This window comes from Chiloscyllium plagiosum, unplaced genomic scaffold, assembly GCF_037043375.1.
Source record: "Chiloscyllium plagiosum isolate Xiang-an unplaced genomic scaffold, Cpla_swu_hap1 HiC_scaffold_38, whole genome shotgun sequence".
Taxonomy (NCBI): Eukaryota; Metazoa; Chordata; class Chondrichthyes; order Orectolobiformes; family Hemiscylliidae; genus Chiloscyllium; species Chiloscyllium plagiosum.
Genome location: NW_028270176.1, coordinates 77,180,451 through 77,205,218, shown reverse-complemented (window position 1 = coordinate 77,205,218; position 24,768 = coordinate 77,180,451).

Sequence of the window (24,768 nt, the reverse complement as noted above, 5' to 3'; positions counted from 1 at the left end):
GGTGAAAGACGGGAGGGCGAGAGACAGGAGGGTGAGAGAGGGGAGGGCGAGAGAGGGGAGCGCAAGAGAGCAGAGTGCGTGAGAGTGGAGCGCGAGAGAGGGGAGGGCGAGAAAGGGGAGTGCGAGAGAGGGGAGTGCGCGAGAGTGGTGGGTAGAGAGACAGGAGGACGAGAGAGCAGAGCGCGAGAGAGCAGAGCGTGAGAGGGGAGAGTGTGAGAGATGAGTGGGTGGTGGAGGGGAGAGCGAGAGAGCGGAGCGCGAGAGAGGTGAGTGCGAGACAGGGGAGGTCGAGAGACGGGAGGACGAGCGATCGGAGCGCGAGAGAGGGAGTGCGAGAGAGGGAAGGTCGAGAGACGGGAGGGCGAGAGAGCGGAGCGCGAGAGAGGGAGTGCGAGAGAGGGGAATGTGAGAGAGTTCAGTGCGAGAGAGGGGAGGGCGAGAGAGGGGAGGGTGAGGGACGGGAAGGCAAGAGATTGGACGGCGAGAGATGGGAGGACGAGAGAGCGGATTGCGTGGGAGCGGAGCGTGTGACAGGGGAGGTCGAGATACGGGAGGGCGAGAGAGAGCAGAGCGTGAGCTAGGGCGTGGGAGAGAGGGGCGTGCGAGAGAGGGGAGGGCGATCGAGGGGAGGTCGAGATAGCAGAGTGTGAGAGAGGGCAGTGCAAGAGAGGGGAGGGCGAGAGATGAGTGGGCGAGAGAAGGGTAGGCGAGAGAGCGGAGCGCGACAGCGCGGAGCACGACAGAGGACAGTGCGAGAGATGAATGGGCGAGAGAGGGCGGAGCGCGAGAGAGGGGAGCATGAGAGAGGGGAGTGCGAGAGAGGGAGGTCGAGAGATGGGAGGGTGAGAGAGCGGAGCGCAAGAGAGCGGAGGTGCAAGAGAGGGGAGGGCGAGAGAGGAGAGGGCGAAAGAGGAGAGGGCGAGAGAGCGGGGACAGTAAGAAAGTGGGGAGGGCAGAAGAGAGAGGTGAAGGCGATAGACTGGGGAGGGCGATAAAGGGTAGAGCTAGCGAGAGGGTAGGGTGAGAGGGAGGTGAGAGAGAGAGGGGAGGGGGCTAGTGAGGGGTAGGAGAGAGGGGAGGGAGAGAGATGGGAGGGCGAGAGCGCGGAGAGCGAGGGAGCAGAGCGCGAGAGAGAGGAGTGCGAGACCGGGGAGGTCGAGAGACGGGAGGGCGAGAGCGCGGAGCGCGAGAGAGGGGAGTGCGATGGAGGGGAGGGCGAGAGAGGGGAGGGCAATAGAGGGGAGGGCGAGAGAGTGGAGGACGAGAGAGGGGAGGGTGAGCGACGGGAAGGTGAGAGATGGAAGGGCGAGAGATGGGAAGGCCAGAGAGCGGAGTGCGAGATAGCGGAGCGTGAGAGAGGGCAGTGCAAGAGGGGAGGGCAAGAGAGCGGAGCGTGAGAGAGTGGAGCACGAGAGAGGAGAGTGCGAGAGATGAGTGGGCGAGAGAGGGCGGAACGTGAGAGAGGGGAGTGTGAGAGCACGGAGTGAAAGAGAGGGGAGGGCGAGAGAGCAGAGCGCGAGAGAGCAGATTACGAGAGAGGGGAGTGCGATAGATGGGTGGGAGAGGGAGAGGAGGGCAAGAGAGCGGAGCACGAGAGAGTGGAGCACGAGAGAGCGGAGTGCGATAGAGGGGAGGGTGAGTGAGCGGAGCGCGAGAGAGCGGAGGTGAGAGAGAGGGGTGTGCGAGAGAGGGGAGGGCGAGAGAGAGGATTGTGACAGAGCGGAGCGTGAGGGAACCGAGCGAGAGGGAGTAGAGTGCGAGAGAGCGGAGGGCGAGAGAGCGGAGCGTGAGAGCGTTGTGTGCGAGACGGGGAGGTCAAGAGACGGAAGGGCGAGAGATGAGTTGGTGAGAGAAGGGAGGGCGAGAGAACAGAGCACGAGAGAGGGCAGTGTGAGAGAGTTGGGTCGAGAGACGGGAGAGCGAGAGAGCGGAGCACAAGAGAACAGAGGTGGAAGAGAGAGGAGAGGACGAGATAGCTGGTGAGGCGAGGCGGAGAGAGTCGTGGGTGACTGATGGGAGGGCGAGAGAGAAGGGAGGGAGAGAGAAAGGGGCGGGCAAAAGATGTGAGGGCGGAAGAGAGAGGTGAGACATTGGGGACATACAGAGAGAGGAGGGTGAGAGACGGGAGGGTGAAAAGTCAGAGAGGGGGAGTGCGTGAGGGAACGTTGGATAACACCGAGGGGAGGGCGAGAGAGAAGGGATGGAGAGAGAGGAGGGCGAGAGAGTGGAGGATATGAAAAGGGAGGGCGAGAGAAGGTAGGTCGAGAGAGAAGGGATGAAGACAGAGAGGGGAGGGCGTGAGACTGGGGAGTGCGAGAGAGGGGATCGCGAGAGAGGGGAGGATGAGAGTGAGAGGGGTGGGCGAGATTGTGGGGAGGGCAAGAAAGAGGGGAGGGGGAGAGAGGGGAAGGCGACAGAGAGGGGAGGGCGATAGAGAGATGAGGGTGAGAGAGGGGATGTCAAGAGAGAGGCAATGGCGAGAGAGAGGTGAGGCCGAGAGAGAAGGGAGGGATACAGAGAGAGGAGGGGGAGAAAGGGTTGGGCAAGAACGTGGGGAGGGCAAGAAAGAGCTGAGGCGGAGAGAGGGGAAGGCGCGGGCGACGGGAGGGCGAGAGAGGGGAATGCAGGAGAGGAGAGAAAGAGGGGAGGGTGAGAGAGTGGGGAAGACGAGACAGGAGAGGGCGACAGAGAGGGGAGCACGCGAGAGGGGAGGGCAGGAGAAGGGAGGGCAAGAGCGAGGGGAGGGCGAAAGAGAAGAGAGGGTGAAAGAGAGGGGAGGGCAAGAGAGAGGGGAGGGCGAAAGAGAGGGGAGGGTGAGAGGGAGGGGAGGGTGAGGGAGAGAGGGGATTGTGAGACGGGGAAGGCGAGAGAGTGGGGAGGGCAAGAGAGCCGGGCGGGGGAGTGTGGAGGGCGGGAGAAAGGGAATGGTGGGAGAGGGGAGGGCGAGATAGAGGGGAGGGCGTGAGTGGAAGGGAGAGGGGTGGGAAACGAGGTTGACGAGAGAGGAGGACAAGAGCGGGTTGAGAGAAAGAGAGTGGAGAGAGAGGGGAGGGCAAGAAAGGGGAGGGTGAGAGATGGGACAGCGAGAGAGAGAGGGGAGGGCGAGAGAGAGGCGAGTGTGAGAGAGGGGGAGGGCGAGAAAGAGGTGGGCGAGAATGTGGGGAGGGCAAGAAAGAGGGGAGGGGTAGAGAGGGGAAGGCGAGAAAGAGGGGGTCGAGAGAGAGATAAGGGCGAGAGAGGGGATGGCGAGAGAGAGGTGAGACCGAGAGAGAAGGGAGGGATACAGAGAGAGGAGGGCGAGAAAGCGTTGGGCAAAAGCGTGGAGAGGGCAAGAAAGAGGGGAGGGGGAGAGAGGGGAAGGCGCGGGAGAGGGGAGGGCGAGAGAGGGGAGTGGAAGAGAGGAGAGAAAGAGGGGAGGGTGAGAGATTGGGGAAAACGAGAGAGGAGAGGGCGACAGAGAGTGGACCACGCGAGAGGGGAGGGCAGGTGAAGGGAGGGCAAGAGCGAAGGGAGGGCGAAAGAGAAGAGAGGGCGAAATAGAGGGGAGGGCAAGAGAGAGGGGAGGGCGAAAGAGAGGGGAGCGTGAGAGGGAGGGGAGAGTCTGGGAGAGAGCGGATTGTGAGACGGGGAAGGCGAAAGAGAGGGGAGGGCAAGAGACCGGGGCGGGGAAGAGTGTGGAGGGCGGGAGAAAGGGGACGGCGAGAGAGCGGCGGCGAGACAGAGGGGAGGGCGAGAGAGTGGAGGGGAGAGAGGGGGTGAAAAGAGGGTGGAGATAGCGGAGGGCAAGAGTGGGTTGAGAGAAAGAGGGTGGAGAGAGAGAGAGAGGGAGGTCAAGAGAGGGGAAAGTGAGAAATAGGGGAGAGCCAGGGAGAGTGGAGGGGAAGAGAGAGGTGAGGGCGAGAGGGAGGGGAGGGCAAGAGAGGGGAGGGCAAGAGCGAGGAGATTGCGAGAGAGCGGACAGGGCGATAGAAAGGGGAGGTCTAGAGTGGAGGGTAAGAGAGTGGAGGGGAGTTACGGGAGGGAGAAAGAGGGCGGAGAGAGAGAGGAGGGCGAGTGAGGGTGGAGAGAAAGAGGGTAGAGAGAGGGAGGGTGGAGGGCAAGAGAGGGGAGGGTGAGAGTTAGGGGAGAGCAAGGGAGAGTGGAGTGGAAGAGAGAGGGGAGTGCGAGAGGGAGGGGATCGGCGAGACAGAGGAGGATGAGAGACGGGAGGGATAGATTGGGGAAGGACGAGAGAGAGGGGAGTGCGAGAGAGGGGAGGGCAAGAGATAGGAGATGGGGAGAGAGGGGAATGCAGGAGAAAAGGGAGGGCAGGAGAGGGGAGAGCGAGAGAGAGGTGAGGACGAGAGCGGAGGGCAAGAGAGATGGGCGGGGAGAGATGGGATGGCGAGAGAGAGTGGAGGGCAAGAGAGTGGACGGCAGAGAGGGGACGGAGAAAGCGGTTGGAGAGAGAGAGGAGGGCGAGGGAGGGTGGAGAGAAAGAGGGTGGAGATAGAGAGAGGGGAGGGCAAGAGGGGGAGGGTGAGAGATGGGGAGAGCGAGGGACAGTGGAGGGGAAGAGAGAGGGGAGGGCGTAAGGGAGGTGTGGGCGAGAGAGCAGAGGATGAGAGAAGGGAGGGAGAGAGAGAGGGAAGAATGAGAGAGAGGGGTGTGCGAGAGAGGGAAGGGCGAGAGAGGGGAGGGCGAGAGAGGAGTGGTTGAGTGAGGGGAGGGAGAGAGAGTGTAGGGAGAGAGAGCGGAGTGAGAGACAGAGGCGGGGCGAGAGAGGGATAGGCGAGAGACGAGAGTGCTAGAGAGCGGAGGGTGAGAGAGCAGAGGGGCGTGAGATGGGAGGGTCAGAGTGTGGAGGTGAGAGAGATGGGAGTGTGAGAGAGGGGGAGAGAAAGAGGGTGGAGAGAGTGAGTGGAGGGCAAGAGAGGGGAGGGTGAGAGATTGTGGTGAGTGTGGGAGAGTGGAGGGGAAGAGAGAGGGAAGGGCGAAGGGGAGTGGAGGGCGAGAGAGAGGAGGATGAGAGAAGGGAGAGAGAGAGGGGGGAAGGATGAGAGAGACGGGAGGGCAAATGACGGGAGGTCGAGAGAGCAGAGTCCGAGAGAGGGGTGGGACGAGAGAGGTGTGGGGGAGAGAGGCGAGTGCTAGAGAGCGGAGGGAGAAAGTGTGGGGGGGCGTGAGATGGGAGGCCGAGAGAGTTTGGAGGGTGAAAGACTAGGGAGGGGAGAGAGTGCAGGTCGAGAGAGGGGGAGGGCTCGATAGAGGTGAGGGAGATAGAGGGGAAGTGGGAGAGAGAGAGAGGGAAAGGAGAGAGGGGAGGGAAAGCGAGGGGAGGGTGTGAGTTAGGGAGGGAGAGAGAGGAGGAGGAAGGAAGGGAGGGGAGATAGAGCGAGAGGGAGGGAGAGAGGAAGTTGAGGGTGAGAGAGTGGACGGAGAGAGAGGGGAGAGCGAGTGAAGCCTGGGCGAGCGTGTCCAGAGTGAGAGAGGGAAGGGCGAGAGAGAGGGGAGAGAGAGTGAGAGGGGAGTGGGAGAGAGGTTTGAGAGATAGAATTGGGAGAGAGAGAGTGAGGGCGAGAGAGGGGATGGCGAGAGTGAGGGGAGGACGAGAGAGAGGGGATGGCGAGAGAGGGGTGGGCGAGAGAGAGTGGAGGGCTACAGAGAGGAGTGTGAGAGAGAGGGGAGGGTAAGAGAGACGGGAGGGGAGAGGGAAGAGAGAGGTGAGTGCGAGAGACCGGCGAGAGAGAGGGGAGGGTGACAGACAGGGGAGAGTGAGAAAGAGTGGAGGTCGAGAGAGAGGGGATGGAGTGAGAGAGTAGGACAGGAGAGTGGACGGTGAGAGAATGTAGGTCGAGAGAGGGGGATAGCAAGAGAGAGTGGGGAGGGCGAGAGAGACTGCACGGCGAGAGAGGGGAGGGCGAGAAAGTGGTGAGCGAAAGAGGGGAGGGCTTGAGAGAGGGGACGGCGAGAGATAGGAGAGGACGAGAGAGGGGGGAGGGCGTGAGAGACGTGAGGGCGAGAGAGTGGGGAGGGCAAGCGAGAGGGGTGGAAGAGCGAGAGGGGTCTGATCCCTACCTAACACTGAAGTCTCCCCCTCCCCTAAACAGCACTGCAATCTCCCCCACCCTGACTGATCCCGACCAATCACTGCAATCTCCCCCGCCCTGAATAATCCCTACACAACACTGCAATCTCCCACTGTCTGACTGATCCCTATCCAACTCTGCACTCACCGCTCCTAACTGTTCCCTATACAACACTGCATTCTCACCCTCCATGACTGATCCCTCCCCAACACTGCAATCTCCCCTTCTCACACTGATCCCTACCCAACGCTGCAATCTCCCCGTCATTGACTGATCACACCCAACACTGCAATGTCCCCCTCCCTACCTGATCCCTACCCAACACTGCAATCACCGCCACTCTGAATAATCCCTGTCCCAAACTGCAATCTCTCCTTCCCTGACTGATCCCGACACAAGGCAAAAGTGAGAACTGCAGATGCTGGAGATCAGAGCTGAAAACGTGTTGCTGGAAAGCAGAGCAGGTCAGGCAGCATCTCAGGAGCAGGAGAACCGACGTTTCGGGCATAAGGCCTTCCTGAAGAAGGGCTTATGCCCGAAACTCCTGCTCCAGAGATTCTCCTGCTCCAGAGATACTGCCTGAACTGATGTGATCCCTACACAACACTGCAATTAACCACTCCCTGACAGATCCCTTCCCAACTCTGCACTCACTCCCTCCCTGACTGATCCCTACCCAAAACTGCACTCATCCCCTCTGACTGATCCCTAGCCAACACAACAATCTCCACCTCACTGACAGATCCCTACCAACATTGCAAGTCCCCTTCTCTGACTAATCCCTACCCACCACTGCACTCACCCCCTCCCTCACTGATCCCGACACAACATTGCACTCACCCCCCCCCGACTGATCCCTACACAACACTGCATTCACCCCTCTCTGATTGATCCCGACCCAATACTGCAATCTCCCCCTCCCTGACTGATCCCTCCCCAACACCAAAATCTCCACCTCACTGACTGATCCCTACCCAACATTGCAATGTCCCCTTCCCTGACTAATCCCTATCCAACACTGCACTCCCTCCCTCCCTGACTGATCCCTACACAACACTGCATTCAGCCCTCTCTGATTGATCCCGACCCAATACTGCAATCTCCCCCTCCCTGACTGATCCCTACCCAACACCGCACTCACTGACTGATCCCTACCTAACACTGCAATGTCCTCTTCCCTGACGTCTTCCTATCCAACACGCCAATCTCTCCCTCCCTGATTGATCCCTACACAACACTGCAATCTCCCCCTCCCAGACTGATCACTTTCCAACACTGCATTCACCCCTCTCTGACTGATCCTTGCCCAACATTGCACTCTCCCCCTCCCTGACTGATCCCGACCCAACACTGCAATCTCACCCTGCCTTCCTGATTCGTGCCCAACACTCCACTCAACCTCTCCCTATCTGATCCCTACACAAAACTTCACACACCCCCTCCCTGACTGATCCCTACCCAACACTGCACTCACCCCCTTCCTGAGTGATCCCAACAAAATACTGCAACCACCCCCACCCTGACAAATCCCTTCCCAACACTGCACTTTCCCACTCTCTGACTGAGCCCTGCCCAACAAGGCACTCATCTCCTGCCTAACTGATTCCTACACAACACTGCAATCACAAGCTCCCCGACTGATCCCTACCCAACACTGAAATCACCCCTTCCCTGACTGATCCCTTCCCAAAACTGCAATCACCCCCTCACTGACTGATCGCTACCCAACACTGTAATCACCCCTCACTGACTGATCCCTAGCCAACACTGCAATTCCCCCCTCTGACTGAGATCTGCGCAACATTGCATTCACCCCCACCCTGACCGATCCCTATCCAAACTGCAGTCACCCCCTCCCTGACAGATCCCTGTCCAACTCTGCAATCGGCATCTCCTGACTGATCCCTACGTAGCAAAACAATCGCCACTTCACTGAATGATCCACACGCAACACTACAATCAACCCCTCCCTGACTGATCCCTACCTAACACTGCACTCATCCCCTCTCTGACTGATCCCTACCCAACACCACAATCTCCACCTCACTGACTGATCCCTACCCAACATTGCAATGTCCCCTTCCCTGATTGATCCCGACCCAATACTGCAATCACCCCCTCCCTGACTGATCCCTACACAACACTGCACTCACCCCCCTCCCTGACTGATCCCTACCCAACACTGCACTCTCCCCCTCCCTGACTGATCCCTACACAACACTGCACTCACCCCTCTCTGATTGATCCCTACCCAGCACTGCAATCTCCCCCTGCCTGATTGATCCCTACCCAACACTGCACTCAACCTCTCCCTAACTTATTCCGACACAACACCTCACACACTCTCTCCCTGACTAATCCTTACCCAACCGTGCAACCTCTGCCTCCCTGACTGATCCCTGTCCGACACCCAATCTGCTCCTTCCTGACTGATCACTACCCAACCCTGCACTCACTCCCTCCCTGAGTAATCACTACCCAACATTGTCCTCACACCCTCCCTGACTAATCCCTACACAACACTGCAATCCCCTTCCCTGACTGATCCCATCCCAACACCGCAATCTCCCCCTCCCTGACTGATCCCTACCCAAAACAGCAATCGCCCCCTCCCAGACTAAGCCCGACCCAATACTGTAACCTACCCCTCCCGGACTGCTCCCTATCGAACACTGCAATCTGCCCCTTCCTGACTGATTTCTATGCAATAAAGCACTCACCCCATTCCTGAGTCATCTCTACCCAACACTGCAATCACCTCCTCCCTTACTGATCCCTAAACTAACAATGCACTCTCCCCCTCCCTGACAGACCCCCACCCAACACTGAAATCTCGCCTCCCTGACTGATCCATACCGAACATTGCAACTCCCCCTTACTGATCCCTAAACAACATTGCATACTCCTCCTCCCTGACTGATCCCTACCAAACACTGCAATCTCCCCCTCCCTGACTAATCCCTACCCAACACTGCAATCTCCCCCTCGCTGACTGATACCTACCTAATACTGCAATCTTCCCCTCCCTTACTGATCCCTACCCAACACTGCAATTTCCCCTTCCCTGACTGATCCCTACCCAACACTGCAATCTGCCTTTCCCTGACTGATCCCTACCTAACACTGCAATTTCCCCCTCCCTGGCTGATCTCTGCCCAACACTGCCATCTCCCCCTTCCTGCCTAATCCAGACCCAACACAGCAATCGCCGTTTAACTGACTGATCCATACCCAACACTGCGACCAACTCCTCCCTGACTAATCACGACGCTGCACCGACTCAACCTTTTCGTAAGTTATCCATGCACAACACCTCACACACCACCTCCCTGACTAATCCCGACCCAACACACAAACTGCTCCTTCCTGACTGATCCCTACCCAACTACGCACTCACCCCCTCCCTGAGTAATCACTACCCAACATTGCGCTCACCCCCCTCCCTGACTGATCCCTACACAACACTGCAATATCCCCCACCCTGGCAGATCCCTCCGCAACACTGTAATCACCCCCTCCCTGACAAATGCCGACCCAAAAGTGCAACCTCCCCATCCCTGATTGATCCCTATCCAATTATGCAATCACCCCCGCCCTGACTGATCCCTACCGAACACTGCAATCTCCCCCTCCCTGATTGATCCCAACCAACACTGCAATCTCCCCCTCCCTGACTGATCCCTAACCAACACTGCAATCTCCCCCTCCCTGACTGATCCCTACCCAACACTGCAATCACCCCCTCCCTGACTGATCCCTACCCAACACTGCAATCTCCCCCTCCCTGATTGATCCCTACCCAACACTGCAATCTCCCCCTCCCTGACTGATCCCTACCCAACACTGCAATCTCCCCCTCCCTGACTGATCCCTACCCAACACTGCAATCTTCCCCTCCCTGACTGATCCCTACCCAACACTAAAATCTCCCCCTCCCTGACTGATCCCTATCCAACACTGCAATCCACCCCTTCCTGACTGATACCTTTGCAAAACTGCACTCACCCCCTCCCTGACTGATCCCTACCCAACACAGCATCACCCCTCCCTGCCTGATCCTTACACCACACTGCAATCACCCCCTCCCTGACTAATCCCTACACAACACTGTAATCACCCCCTCCCTGACTGATCAGTATCCAACATTGCACTCACCCCTTCCATGACTGATCGCTACCCAAGACTGCAATCTCCCCCTCACTGACTGATCCCTCCTTGCCCAACACTGTAATTAACCGCTCCATTACTGATCCCGACACAATACTGCAATTCCCCCCTCTTTGACTGTGACCTGCCCAGCATTGCAGTCACCAACTTCCTGACTGATCCCTACACAACACTGCACTCACCCCTCGCAGACTGGTCCTTACACAACACTGCGATCTCCCCCTCCCTGACTGATCCCTACCTAACACTGCAATCATCCCTTACCTGAAAAATCCCTGCCCAATATTGCACACACCCCGTCCCTGAATGATCCCGGCCCAACACTGCAATCAAGCGGTCGCTGACTGATCTCTACCCAACAATTTCACCACTCCCTCCCTTACTGATCCCTAAACAACATTGCATACTCCTCCTCCCTGACTGAACCCCACCCAACACTGCAATCTGCCCCTTCCTGACTGATTCTTACCCAACACTGCAATCTCCATCTCCCTGACTGATCCCTACCCAACAATTTCACCACTCCCTCCTTTACTGATCCCTAAACAACATTGCATACGCCTCCTCCCTGACTGAACCCCCCCAACACTGCAATCTGCCCCTTCCTGACTGATCCCTACGCAAAACTGCACTCACCCCATCCCTGAGTAATCCCTACACAAAACTGCGCTCACTCCCTCCCTGACTGATCCCTTCACCACGCAGCACGGTGGCACAGTGGCACAGTGGTTAGCACTGCTGCCTCACAGCGCCAGAGACCCGCGTTCACTTCCCGACTCAGGCAACTGACTGTGTGGAGTTTGCACATTCTCCCCGTGTCTGCGTGGGTTTCCTTCGGGTGCTCCGGTTTCCTCCCACAGTCACAAAGATGTGCAGGTCAGGTGAATTGGCCATGCTAAATTACCCGTAGTGTTAGGTCAAAGAGGTAAATGTAGGGGAATGGGTGGGTTGCCCTTCGGCGGGTCGGTGTGGACTTGTTGGGCCGAAGGGCTTGTTTCCACACTGTAAGTAATCTAACGTAAGTAATCTAATCGGACCATACTGCAATCACCCCGTCCCTGACTGATCAATACCCAATATAAAACTCACCCACTCCCTAACTGATCGCAATCCAAAACTGCAATCTCCCCTTCCTGACTGATCCCTGCACAACATCGCAGTCACCCCCTCCCTGACTCATCCTTACCCAATATTGCACTCATCCACTTCTTGTATGATCCGTGCCCAACACTGCAATCTTCCAGTCCCATACTGATCCCTATTCAAAACTGCACTCGCCTCTCCCTGAATGATTGCTGCCCAACTCTGCTGTTACCCAGTCCCTGACTGATCCCTACCCAACACTGCAATCTCCCACTCATTGACTGATTCCTACCCAAAACTGCAATCACCCCCATCCTGACTGATCCCTACCCAAACTGTAATCACACCCTCCCTGACTGACCCCTGCCCAACATTGCACTCACCCCTACCATGACTGATCCCTAACCAAACTGCAGTCACCCCCTCCCGGACTGTTCCCTACCCAAAACTGCAATCTCCCCATCTCTGACTGATCCCTACCCAACATTGCCCTCTCCCTAACTGATCCCTACACAACACCTCACACACTCCCTCCCTGACTGATCCCTACTCAACACTGCACTCACCCCCTCCCTGTGTAATCACTACTCAACACTGCAATTACCCTCTCCCTGAATGATGCCTGCCCATCACTGCAATCAACCGGTCCCTGACTGATTCCTCCCAAACACTACAAACTCCCCTTCCCTGACTTATCCCTACCTAACACTGCAATCACCCCTCCCTGACTGATTCCTACCAAACACTGCAAACTCCCCCTGCCTGTCTTATCCCTACCTAACACTGCAATCACACTCTCCTGGACTGTTCCCTACCCAATAGTGCATTCTCCCAATCCCTGATTGATCCCCACTCAACACTGCAATCTCCCCCTTCCTGACTGATCCCTACCCAACACTGCATTCTCCCCCTTCCTGACTGATCTCTACCCAACACTGCAATCTCCCGCTCCCAGACTGATCCCAAACCACCATTGTACTCACAGCCTCTCTGAATGATCCTTGCCCAACACTGCAATCACCCGCTACCTGATTGATCCTTATCCAACATTGCAATCTCTCCCACCCTGACTGATCCCTACCCAAAAATGCAATCTCCCACTCCGTGACTGATTCCTACCCAATACTGCAATCTCCCCCTTCCTGACTGATCCCCACCCTAACTGCAATTAACCGGTCCCTCTCTAATCCCTACCCAAATCTGCAATCTCCCCATTCCTGACTTATCCCTATCCAACACTGCAATCACACCCTCCCTAAGTAATCCCTACCCAACAGTGCATTCTCCCCATCCCTGACTGATCCACACCCAACACTGCAATCTCACCCTTCCTGACTGATCCCTAGCCAATAATGCATTCTCCTAATCCCTGACTGATCCCCACTCAACACTGCAATCTCCCGCTTCTTGCCTCACCCCTGCCCAACATTGCACACACCCCCACCCTGACTGATCCCTAACCAAACTGCAGTCACCCCCTTCCTCACTGAACTCTGCCCGACACTGCAGTCACCCCCTCGCTGACTGATCCCTATCCAACTCTGCAATCGGACCCTTCCTGACTGATCCCTACCCAACACAGCATCGCCACTTCAGTGACTGATGCATACCCAATACTGCAAACCGCCCCTCCCTTACTGTTCCATACCCAACACTGCACTCAAACTCTCCCTAACTAATAACTATACAACACCTCACACACTCCCTCCCTAACGGATTCCAACACAACACTGCAACCTCCCCTCCCTGACTGATCCGTATCCAACACACAATCTGCTACTTCCTGACTAATCCCAACACAACACTGCATTCACCCCCTCCCTGAGTGATCACGACCCAACATTGCACTCACCCGCTCCCTGACTGACCCATAACCAACACTGCAATCAGCCCTTCACTGACTAAACCCTACCCAACAATGGAACCTCCCCCTGATTGATCCCTATCCAAGACGGCAATCTGCCCCTCACTGACTGATCCCTACCCAACACTGCACTCACACCATCCCTGATTGACCCCTCCACAACACTGCCATCACCCCCTCCCTTACCGATCAGTACACAACACTGCGGTCCCCCTCCCCGTGACTGATCCCTACCCAACACTGCAATCTCCCCCTCCTTGACTGATCCCTACCCAACTCTGCAATCACCCCACCCTGGCTTATCCCGACACTATATTGCAATCACACCATCCCTGACTGATCCCTACATAGAACTACAATTACCCCCTCCCTGACTGATCCCTACACAACACTGCACTCACCTCCTCCCTGACTGATCCCTCCCCAACAATGCAATCACCCCCGCCCTGACAGATCCCTACCCAACTTTGCACTCACCCCTTCCTTACTGATCGCTATGCAACACTGCAATCACCGCTCCCTGACTAATCACGACACAATACTGCAATCACCCCCTCCATGACTAATCCCTACACAAAACTGCAATGGCCCTTTCCCAGACTGATCCCTACACAACACTGCAATCAACCCCTCCCTGACTGATCCCTACCCAAAACTGCAAGCACACGCTCCCGGACTGATCCCAGTCAAAACTGCAATTTCACCCTCACTGACTGATCCATGCACAACATTGCACTCACACCCTCCCAGACTGATCCCTCTCCAATACTGCACTTACCCGCTCTCTGTCACGATCACTGCCTAACACTGCAATCTCCCGCTCGCTGACTGATCCCTAGACAGCACTGCAATTATCACCTTCCTGACTGATCCCTATCCAAACTGCAGTCAACCCCTCCCTTACTGATCCCTGCCCAACACTGCAATCGCCCCTTCATTGACTGATCCCTATCCAATACTGCACTCAACTTCTCCCTAACTGATCTCTGCACAACACTTCACACACTGACTGATCCCTTCCCCACACTGTAACCACCCCTCCGTGACTATTCCCTATCCAACATTGATCCCTACCCACTCCCTGACTGATCCCTGTAAAACACTGCACACAACTTCTCCCTAACTGATCCCTACACAACACTTCACACACCCTTCCTGACAAATCCCACCCCCACACTGTAACCACCCCATCCCTGAGTATTCCCTACAGAACACTGCACTCACCCCCTCCCTGATTGATCTCTACCAACATACCATTCTCCCCCTCCCTGACTGATCGCTTTCCAACACTGAAATCTCGCCTCCCTGACTGATCCCTACTCAAAATTGCAACCTCCCCCTCCGTGACTGATCCCTGCACAACACAGTAATCACCCCCACCCTGACTGATCCCTACCTAACGCTGCAAGTTCCCCCTCTCTGACTGAGCTCTGCCCAGCACTGCAATCACCCCCTCCCTGGTTGGTCCCTTCACAACACTGCAATCTCCCCCTTCCTGACCGATCCCGACCCAACACTGTAACATCCCCCTCCCTGACTGATCCCTACCCAACACTGCAATCACACCCTCGCTGACTGATCCCTACCCAACACTGCAATCTCCCCCTCCCTGACTGATCCCTACCCAAAACGGCAATCTCCCCTCCCTAACTGATCCCTTCACAACACTTCACACACCCCTCCCTTACTAATCCCTCCCCCACACTGTAACCACCCCTCCCTGTCTATTCCCTCCCCAACATTGCGCTCACCCATTCCCTGACTGAGCCCTCCAAAACACTACAATCAACATCTCCGTGACTGATCGCTGCTCAACATTGCACTCAACCCCTCATTGTCCGATCACTACCCAACACAGCACTCGCCCCTTCACTGACTGATCCATATGCAACACTGCAATCTCACCCTCCCTGACTGATCCCTACCCATCACTACACTCCGTCTGTCCCTGACTGATCACAACACAACACCTCACACACACCATCCCTGACTAATCCCTACCCAACACTGTAACCTCCCTCTCCCTGACTGATCCCTATCCAACACTGCAATCTGCTCCTTCCTGACTGATCCCGAACCAACACTGCACACAACCCCTCCTTGAGTAATCCCGACCCAACATTGCACTCACGTTCTCCCTGACTGATCTCTACCCAACACAGCAATCTTCCCTTCCCTGACTGATCCCTACCCAACACTGTAATCACGCTCTCCCTGATTCATCCCAACACAACATTGTAACATCCCCCTCCCTGTCTGATAACTATCAAATCCTGCAATCTGACCCTCCCTGACTAATCCCTACCCAATACTGTAAACACCCGGTCACTGACTGATCCCAACCCAACACTGCATTCTCCCCTTCCTGACTGGTCCCTTCCCAACACTGCAATCTCCCCCTCCCTGACTGATGCGTACCCTACACTGTAATCTCCCCCTCCCTGGCTGATCCTTACCCAACACTGCAACCTCCCTCTCCCTGACTGATCCCTATCCAACACTTCAATCTCCCACTCCCTGACTGATCCCCAAACAACACTGCATTCACCCCCTCCCAGACTGTTCCCTTCACAACACTGCAATTTCCCCCTTTCAGACTGATCCCTACCCAACACTACAGTCATTCTTTCCCTGACTAATCCCTACCCAGCATTGTAATCTCACCCTCCCAGACTGTTCCCTTTCAAACACTGCAGTCTCCCCCTCCCTGACTTAAGCCTACCCAACACTGCAATCAACCCCTCCCTGTCTGATTCCTCCTCAAAACTGCAATCTCCCCCGCCCTGACTGATCGCAACCCAATACTGCAATCTTCCCCTCCCTGATTGATCCAGACTCAACACTACCATTTCTCCATCCCTGACGGATCCCTACGCAAAACTGAACTCCCCCCTCCCTGACTGATCCCTAACCAACACTGCAATCACCCACTCCCTGACTGATGCCGGGCCAACACTGCAAGCTCCCCATCCCTGACTGATCCCTACCCAACACTGCACTCTCCCCCTCCCGAACTGATTCCGACACAACACTGAACATTCCCTCTCCTTGACTGATCCCTACTCAACACTGCAATCACCCCTCCTTGACTGATCCCGACCAATACTGTAATCATCCCCTCATTGGCTGATCACTGCCCAGCATTGCACTCACCCCCTCCCTGACTGATCTGTATCCAAACTGCAGTCACCTCTTCCCTGACTGAATCCTACCCAACACTGATCTCACCATCTCCCTAACTGATCCGTAGACAAAACCTCACACACCCCCTCAGTGACTGATCCCTACCCAGCATTCCACATCGTCCCTCCCTGATTGATCGCTGCCCAACACAGCAATCTCCACATACTTAACTGTGCCCTTCCCAAAACTGCTTTCTCCCCCACCCTGACAAATCACTTATCAGCACTGAAATCTCGCTCTCCCTGCCTGATACATTCACAACACTGTAATGTCCCCCTCCCTGACCTATCCCTACCAAAAACTGCGATCTCGCTCTCCCTGACTGATCTCTGCCCAACAGTGCAATCTTCCCTTCCTGACTGATTCCTGCCCAACACAGCAATTGCTCTCTCCTTGACTAATTCCTACCCAAAAATTATCCTCCCCATCCCTGACTGATCACTATCCAACACTTCAAACTCCCCTCCCTGACTGATCCCTACCCAACACTGTAATCTCCCCATCCCTGACTGATCCCTAACCAACTACTGAATCTACCTCTCCATGACTCACCTCTACCCAACACTGCAATCAAACCCCTCTGACTGATCCCTACCAAACACTGCAATCACCCCTGTGTGACTTATCCCTGGACAACACTGCAATATCTCCCTCCCTGACTGTCCCCTACCCAACACTGCAATCACACCCTCGCTGAATGATCCCTACCCAACACGGCAATCTCCCCCTCCCTGACTGATCCCTACCCAACACGGCAATCTCCCCCTCCCTGACTGATCCCTACACAACACTGCAGTCACCGCTCCCTGACTGATCCCTATCCAAACTCTGCAATCGCCCCCTCGCTGACGGATCCCTACTAAACAGAGCAATCGCCCATTATCTGACTGATCAGTGCACAACACAGCAATCGACCTCTCCCTAAATGATCCCAACACAACACCTCACACACTCCCTCCCTGACTAATCCCTACATCACACTGTAACCTCCCCCTCCCTGACTGTTCCCTTCCAAACACTGCACTCTCCCTCTCCAGAACTGATCCAGACACAACTCTGCACATTCCTCTTCCCTGACTAATCCCTACACCACACTGTAACCACCCCCTCCCTGACTATTCCCTACCCAACATTGCACTCACCGCCTCCCTAACTGATCCCTACCCAACATTGCACTCACCCCCTCCCTGACTGATCCCTCCAAAACACTGCAACCAACCTCTCCGTGGCTGATCGCTGCACAACATCGCACTCAACCCCTCACTCACTGATCCCTACACAACACTGCAATATCCCCCTCTCGGACTGATCCCTCCCCAACACTGTAATCACCCCCTCCCTGGCTATTCCCTGCCCAACATTGCACTCAACCCCTCAGTGACTGATCCCTATCCAAACTGCAGTCACCCCCTCACTGATTGATCTCTACCCAACACAGCAATCTCACCCTTCCTGACTGATCCCTACCCAACACTGTACCGTCCCTCTCCCTGACTCATCCCTACCCAGCACTGCACTCAGCCTCTCCCTAACTGTTCCCAACACAACACCTGACACACACCTTCCCTGACTAATCCCTACCCAACTCTGTACCCTCCCCCTCCCTGACTGATCCCTATCCAACACTTCAATCTCCCACTCCCTGACTGATCCCCACACAACAGTGCACTCACCCCCTCCCTGACTGATCCCTACCCAACACTGTAACCTCCCTCTCCCTGACTGATCCCTATCCAACACTTCAATCTCCCACTACCTGACTGATCCCCACATAATACTGCATTCACCCCCTCCCAGACTGTTCCCTACCCAACACTGCAATCTCCCCCTCCCTGACTAATTTCTACGCAAAACTGCAATCACCCCTCCCTGGCTGATCTCAAATCAACACTGCATTCGCCTCTCCCTGACTGGTCCCTACCCACCACGGCAGGCTCCCCCTCCCTGTCTAATCCCTACCCAACGCTGCAATCTCCCCATCCCTGACAGATCTCCACACAGCTGTGCACTCATCTCCACCCTGACTGATCCCTATCCAAACTGCACTCACCCCCTCCTTGACTGATCTCTATCTAAAACAGCAATCGCCACATCCCTGACTGATCCCTACCCAATATAGTAATTGCCCCGTCCCTGACAGATACCGACTCATTATTGCAAACACCCCCTCCCTGACTGATCCCTACCCTACACTGCTCTCACCCCCTCCCTAACTGATCCCTACACAACACCTCACACACACCCTCAGTGACTGATCCCTACCCAACAATACACGTCGCCCCTCCCTGATTGATCGCTGCCCAACACTGCAATCTCCACCTTCCTGACTGTGTCCTTCCAAAACTGCATTCCCCCCTCCCTGACACATCCCTACCCAACACTGCAATCTCCCACTCCCTGCCTGATCCCTGCCCAACACTGTAATTACCCCATCCCTGACTGATCCCTACCAAAAACTGCAATACCCCCACCCTGATTGATCTCAAACCCAACACTGTAATAATTAGGTCCCTGACTTAGGCCTACCCAACCCTTCAATCTTCACTCCCTGACTGATTCCTACCCAACACAGCAATCGCCCTCTCCTTGACTAATCTTTACCCAAATATTAACTTTCCCCTCCTTGACTGACCGCTACCCAACACTGCTATCTCATCCTCCTTGCCTGATCCGTACCCAACACCGTAATCGCACCCTCCCTGACTGAGCCCTACCAAAAACTGCATTCTCACACTCCCTGACTGATCCCTACCAAGCAATGCAATCACCCGCTCCCTGTCTGATCCCTACCCAACACGGTAATCTCCCCCTCCCTGACTGAAACCTACAAACACTGCAATCACACCCTCGCTGACTGATCCCTACCCAACACTGCAATCTCCCCCTCCCTGCCGGATCCCTACCCAAAACTGCAATCACTACCTCCCTGACTGATCTCAAATCAACACTGCATTCGCCCCTCCCTGACTGGTCTCTACCCACCACTGAAATCTCCCCCTGCCTGACAGGTCTCCAGATAGCTGTGCACTCAACCCCACCCTGACTGATCCCTATACAAACTGCATTCCCCCCTCCCTGACACATCCCTACCCAACACTGCAATCTCCCATTCCCTGTCTGATCCCTGCCCAATACTGTAATTACCCCATCCCTGACTGATCCCTACCAAGAACTGCAATATCCCCCTCCCTGATTGATCTCAAACCCATCATTGTAATTATCTGGTCCCTGCCTTATGCCTACCCAACACTTCAATCTTCACTCCCTGACTGATTACTACCCAACACAACAATCGCCCTCTCCTTGACTAATCTTTACTCAAAGATTAACTTCCCCCTCCTTGACTGATCACTATTCAACACTGCAAACTCCCCCTCCCTGATACATCCCTACCCAACACTGCTATCTCATCTTCCTTGCCTGATCCGTACCCAACACTGTAATCACTCCCTCCCTGACTGATCCCTTCCAAAAACTGCATTCTCCCACTCCCTAACTGATCCCTATCAAGCAATGCAATCACCAGCTCCCTGTCTAATCCCAACCCAACACGGCAATCTCCCCCTCACTAACTGAATCCTACCAACACTTCAATCTCACCCTCCCTGACTGATTCCTACCCAACACTGCAATCTCCATGTCCCTGACTGATCCCTACCCAACATTGCAATCTCCCACTCCCTGATTGATCCCGATTCAACACTGCAATTACCCCTACCTGACCTATTCCTACCCAACACTGAACTCACCCCTCCCTGACTGATTCCGGCCCAAGGCTGCAATCCCCCCATCCCTCACTGATTCCTAGTCAAAAAAAGCATTCTCCGCCTCCCTGACTGATCCCTACGCAACACTGCAAACTCCCCCTTCCTGACTGACCCCTAGTCAACGCAGTAATTTCCCCCTCCCTGATTGATCGCTACCCAACACTGTAATCATCCCGTCCCAGACTTATGCCTACCCAAAACTGCCATCTCCCCTCCCTGACTGATCCCGACCCTCACTATCACTGCCCAACATTGCACGCACACCCTCTCTGACTGATCCCTATCCAAACAGCAGTCCGACTCTCCCTGACTGATTCCTATCTAAAACAGCAATCGACACCTTCCTGACTGATCCCTACCCAACAAAGCAATTGTCCCGTCACTGACAGATCCCTACCCGCTACTGCAATAACCCCCTCCCTGATTGATCCCTACCAAACACGGCTCTCACCCACTCCCGAACTGATCCCTACACAACACCTCACACACCCCTCAGAGACTGATCTCTACACAACACTGCACGTCGTCCCTCCCTGATTGATCGCTGCCCAACACTGCAATCTCCACCTCCACGACTGTGCTTTTCCCAAAACTGCATTCTCCCCAACCCTGAAACATACCTACCCAAAATTGCAATCTCCCCCTCCCTGCATGATCCGTTTCCAACACTGTAAACACCGCCTCCCTGAATGATCCCTACCAAAAACTACAATACACCCCTCTCTGATTGACCTCAAACCGTACACTGCAATCATCCGGTCCCAGATGTATGCCTACCCAACACTGCAATTTTCACTCCGTGACTGATTCCTACCCAACACAGCAATCGCGCTTTCCTTGACTAATCCCCATCCAACAATTAGTCTGCTCCTCCCTGACTGATCAATATCCAACACTGCAATCTCCCCCTCCTTGACTGATCCCTCCCCAACACTGCAATCACCCCCTCCCTGACCGATCCCTACACAACACTGCAATCACCCCCTCCCTGACTGATCCCTACCCAAAAATGCAATCTTCCCCTCCCCGACTGATCCCTACCCAGCACTGCACTCACCCCTCCCTTACTGATCCATACCCAACACTGCAATCTCCCCCTCCCTTACTGATCCATACCCAACACTGCAATCTCATCCTCCCTGACTGACCCAACCCACCACTGCAATCTACTCCTCCCTGCCTAATCCCTACCCAACACTGCAATCTCCCCCTCCCTGACTGATCCCTACCCAACACTGCAATCTCCCCCTCCCTGACTGATCCCTACCCAGCACTGCAATCTCACTCTCCCTGACTGACCCAACCCAACATTGCAAACTACCCCTCCCTGACAGATCCCTTGCCAACACTGCAATCTCTCGCTCCAAGACTGATCCCTGCCCAACGCAGCGATCTCCCCATCCCTGAATGATCCCTACACAACAGTGCACTCTCCCCCTCCCTGACCCATCCCTACCCAACACTGCACTCTCCCTATCCCGAACTGATGCGGACACAACACCTCACACTCCCCCTCCCTGACTGGTACCTACGCAACACTGCCGTAACCACCTCCCTGACTGATCACTAACCAACACTGGAATCTCCACCTCCCGAACTGATACCTCCCCAAAACTGAAATTATCCCTTCCCAGACTGATCCCCTCCCAACACTGCACTCTCCCTCTCCAAAACGGATCCCTAGCCATCACTGCAATTCTCCTCTCCTAGTCTGTTCCCTGCCCAACACTGCACTTTCCCACTCCATAACATATCCATACACAACACCTCACTCACCCCCTCCCTGACCCGTGCCTACCCAAAACTGCAATCACCTCTTCCCAGTCTGATTCCTGCCCAACACTGCACTCTCCCTCTCCCTAAGAGATCCCTACAAAACAACTCACACACACCCTCCTTGACTGATCCCTACCCAAAACTGCAAGCACCCCTCCCTGAATGATGCTGAAAATGTGTTGCTGGAAAAGCGCAGCAGGTCAGGCAGCATCCAGGGAACAGGAGAATCGACGTTTCGGGCATAAGCCCTTCGTCAGGAATGAGGCCTCATTCCTGAAGAAGGGCTTATGCCCGAAACGTCGATTCTCATGTTCCCTGGATGCTGCCTGACCTGCTGCGCTTTTCCAGCAACACATTTTCAGCTCTGATCTCCAGCATCTGCAGTCCTCACTTTCTCCTCCCTGAATGATCCCTACCCAACACTGTAATTACCCCCTCCCTGACTGATCCCTACCAAAACTGCAATATCCCCCTCCCTGATTGACCTCATACCCAACACTGCAATCAACCCCTCCCTGACTGACCATGACCCAACACTGCAATCTCCCCCTCTCTGACTGAACGCGACCCAACACTGCAATCTCCCCCTCCCTGACTGATCCCTAGCAAACAATGCAATCTCTCCCTCCCAGACTCATCCCTGCCGAACACTGCAATCTCCCCATCCTTGACTTATCCCTACCCAACTCTGCACTCTCCCTCTCCCTAACAGATCCCTACACGACACCTCACACCCCTCCCCCGCCCTGAATGATTCCTACCCAACACTGCAATCACCACCTCCCTGTCTGATCACTAACCAACACTGCAATCTCCTCCTCCCGGATTGATCCCTACACAAAGCTGCAATTATCCCCTCCCAGACTGATCCCTGTCCAACACTGCACTCTCCCTCTCCCTAACAGATCCCTACACAACACCTCACACACCCCCATCCTGACTGGTGCCTACCCAACACTGCAATCACACTCTCCCTGATTGATCCCTGCTCCACTCTGCAATCTCCCGATCCCTGATTGACCCCTACCCAACACTGCAATCACCATCTCCATGACTGATCCCTACCCAACTCTGCGATCACCCCCTCCCTGTCTAATCCATATCCAACACTGCAATCACCCCCCCCCGACTGATCTCTACCTAACACTACAATTGTCTCCTCCCAGACTGATCCCTGCCCAACAATGTAATCACCCCCTCCCTGACAGAAACCTACTAAACCCTGCAATCACCCACTCGCTGATTGATTTATCCAAAACAGCAATCACCCCTTCCATGACTGATCCCTACCCAACACAGCAATCTCCCCCTCCCTGACTGATCCTTACCCAACACTGCAGTCACCGTCTTCCTCACTGATCCGTGCACAACGCCGCACACACATCCTTCCTGACTGATACCTACTCAACACTGCAAACTCTCTGACTGAATCCTATCCAAAACTCCATTCTCCCGCTTCCTGACTGATCGCTACCCAACACTGCAATCACAACCCCCGGGGCTGATCCCTACCCTCAACTGGATTCTCCCACTCCCTGACTGTTCCCTAACCAACACTGCACTCTCCCCCTCCCTAACCGATCCCTACACAACACCTCACACACCCCGATACCTACCCAAAGCTGCAATTATCCCCTCTCAGACTGATCCCTGTCCAACACTGCACTCTCCCTCTCCCGAATTAATCCCTACCCAACACTGCAATTTTCCCCTCCCAGACTGATCCCTGCACAACACTGCACTCTCACTCTCCCTAACAGATCCCTGCACAACACCTCACACACCCGCTCCCAGGCTGATCCCTGCCCAACTCTGCAATCATTCCCTCCGTGACAGATCCGTACCCAACACTGCAATCTCCCCCTCCCTGTCTGATCCCTAACCAACACAGCAATCCCCCCTCCCTGACTGAACCCGACCCAACATTGCAATCTCAAGCTCCCTGACTGAACCTTACCCAATACTGCAATCTCCCCCTCCCTGACTGATCCTGACCCAACTCTGCAATCTCAAGTTCCCTGACTGAATCTTACCCAATACTGCAATCTCCCCCTCCCTGACTGATCCCTACCCAACAGTGCAAACACCCCTCCCTGACCGATCCCTACCCAGCACTGCAGTCTCCACCTCCCTGACAGATCGCTGCACAACATTGCACTCACACCCTCCCTGACTGATCCCTATCCAATACTGCACTCTCCCCCTCCCTCTCCATAACTGATCCCGACTCAACACTCCAATTTCCGCCTCCATGACTGATACCTACTCAAAGATGTAATATCCCCCTCCCTGACTGATCACTACACAACACAACAATCATCCCTGCCCTGACTGATCCCAACACAACATTGCACGCACCCTCTCTCTAACCGATCCCTACACAACGTCTTACACACCCACTCCCTCACTGATCCTGACCCAACACTGCAATCACCCCCTCCCTGACTGATCCCTACCCAACAGTGCAAACACCCCCTCCCTGACTGATCCCTAACCAATACTGCAATCTACTCCACCGTGACGGATCTCTACCCAACACTGCAATCTCCCGCTCCCTGACTGATCACTATCCAACACTGCAATCTCCCCCTCCCTGCCTGATCCTACCCATCACAGCAATCTCCACCTCCCTGACTGAACCCTTCCCAACACTGAAATCTCACCATCCCTGACTGATTCCTACCCAACACCGTAATTTTCCCCTCGCTGACTGATCCCGACTCAACACTGCATTCATCCACGCCCTGACTGATCTATCCAACACAGCAATCATCCCTTCCCTGTCTGATCCCTACCCAAACCTGCATTCTCCCCCTCCCTCAATGACCCCTACAAACACTGCAATCACCGTCACCCTCAA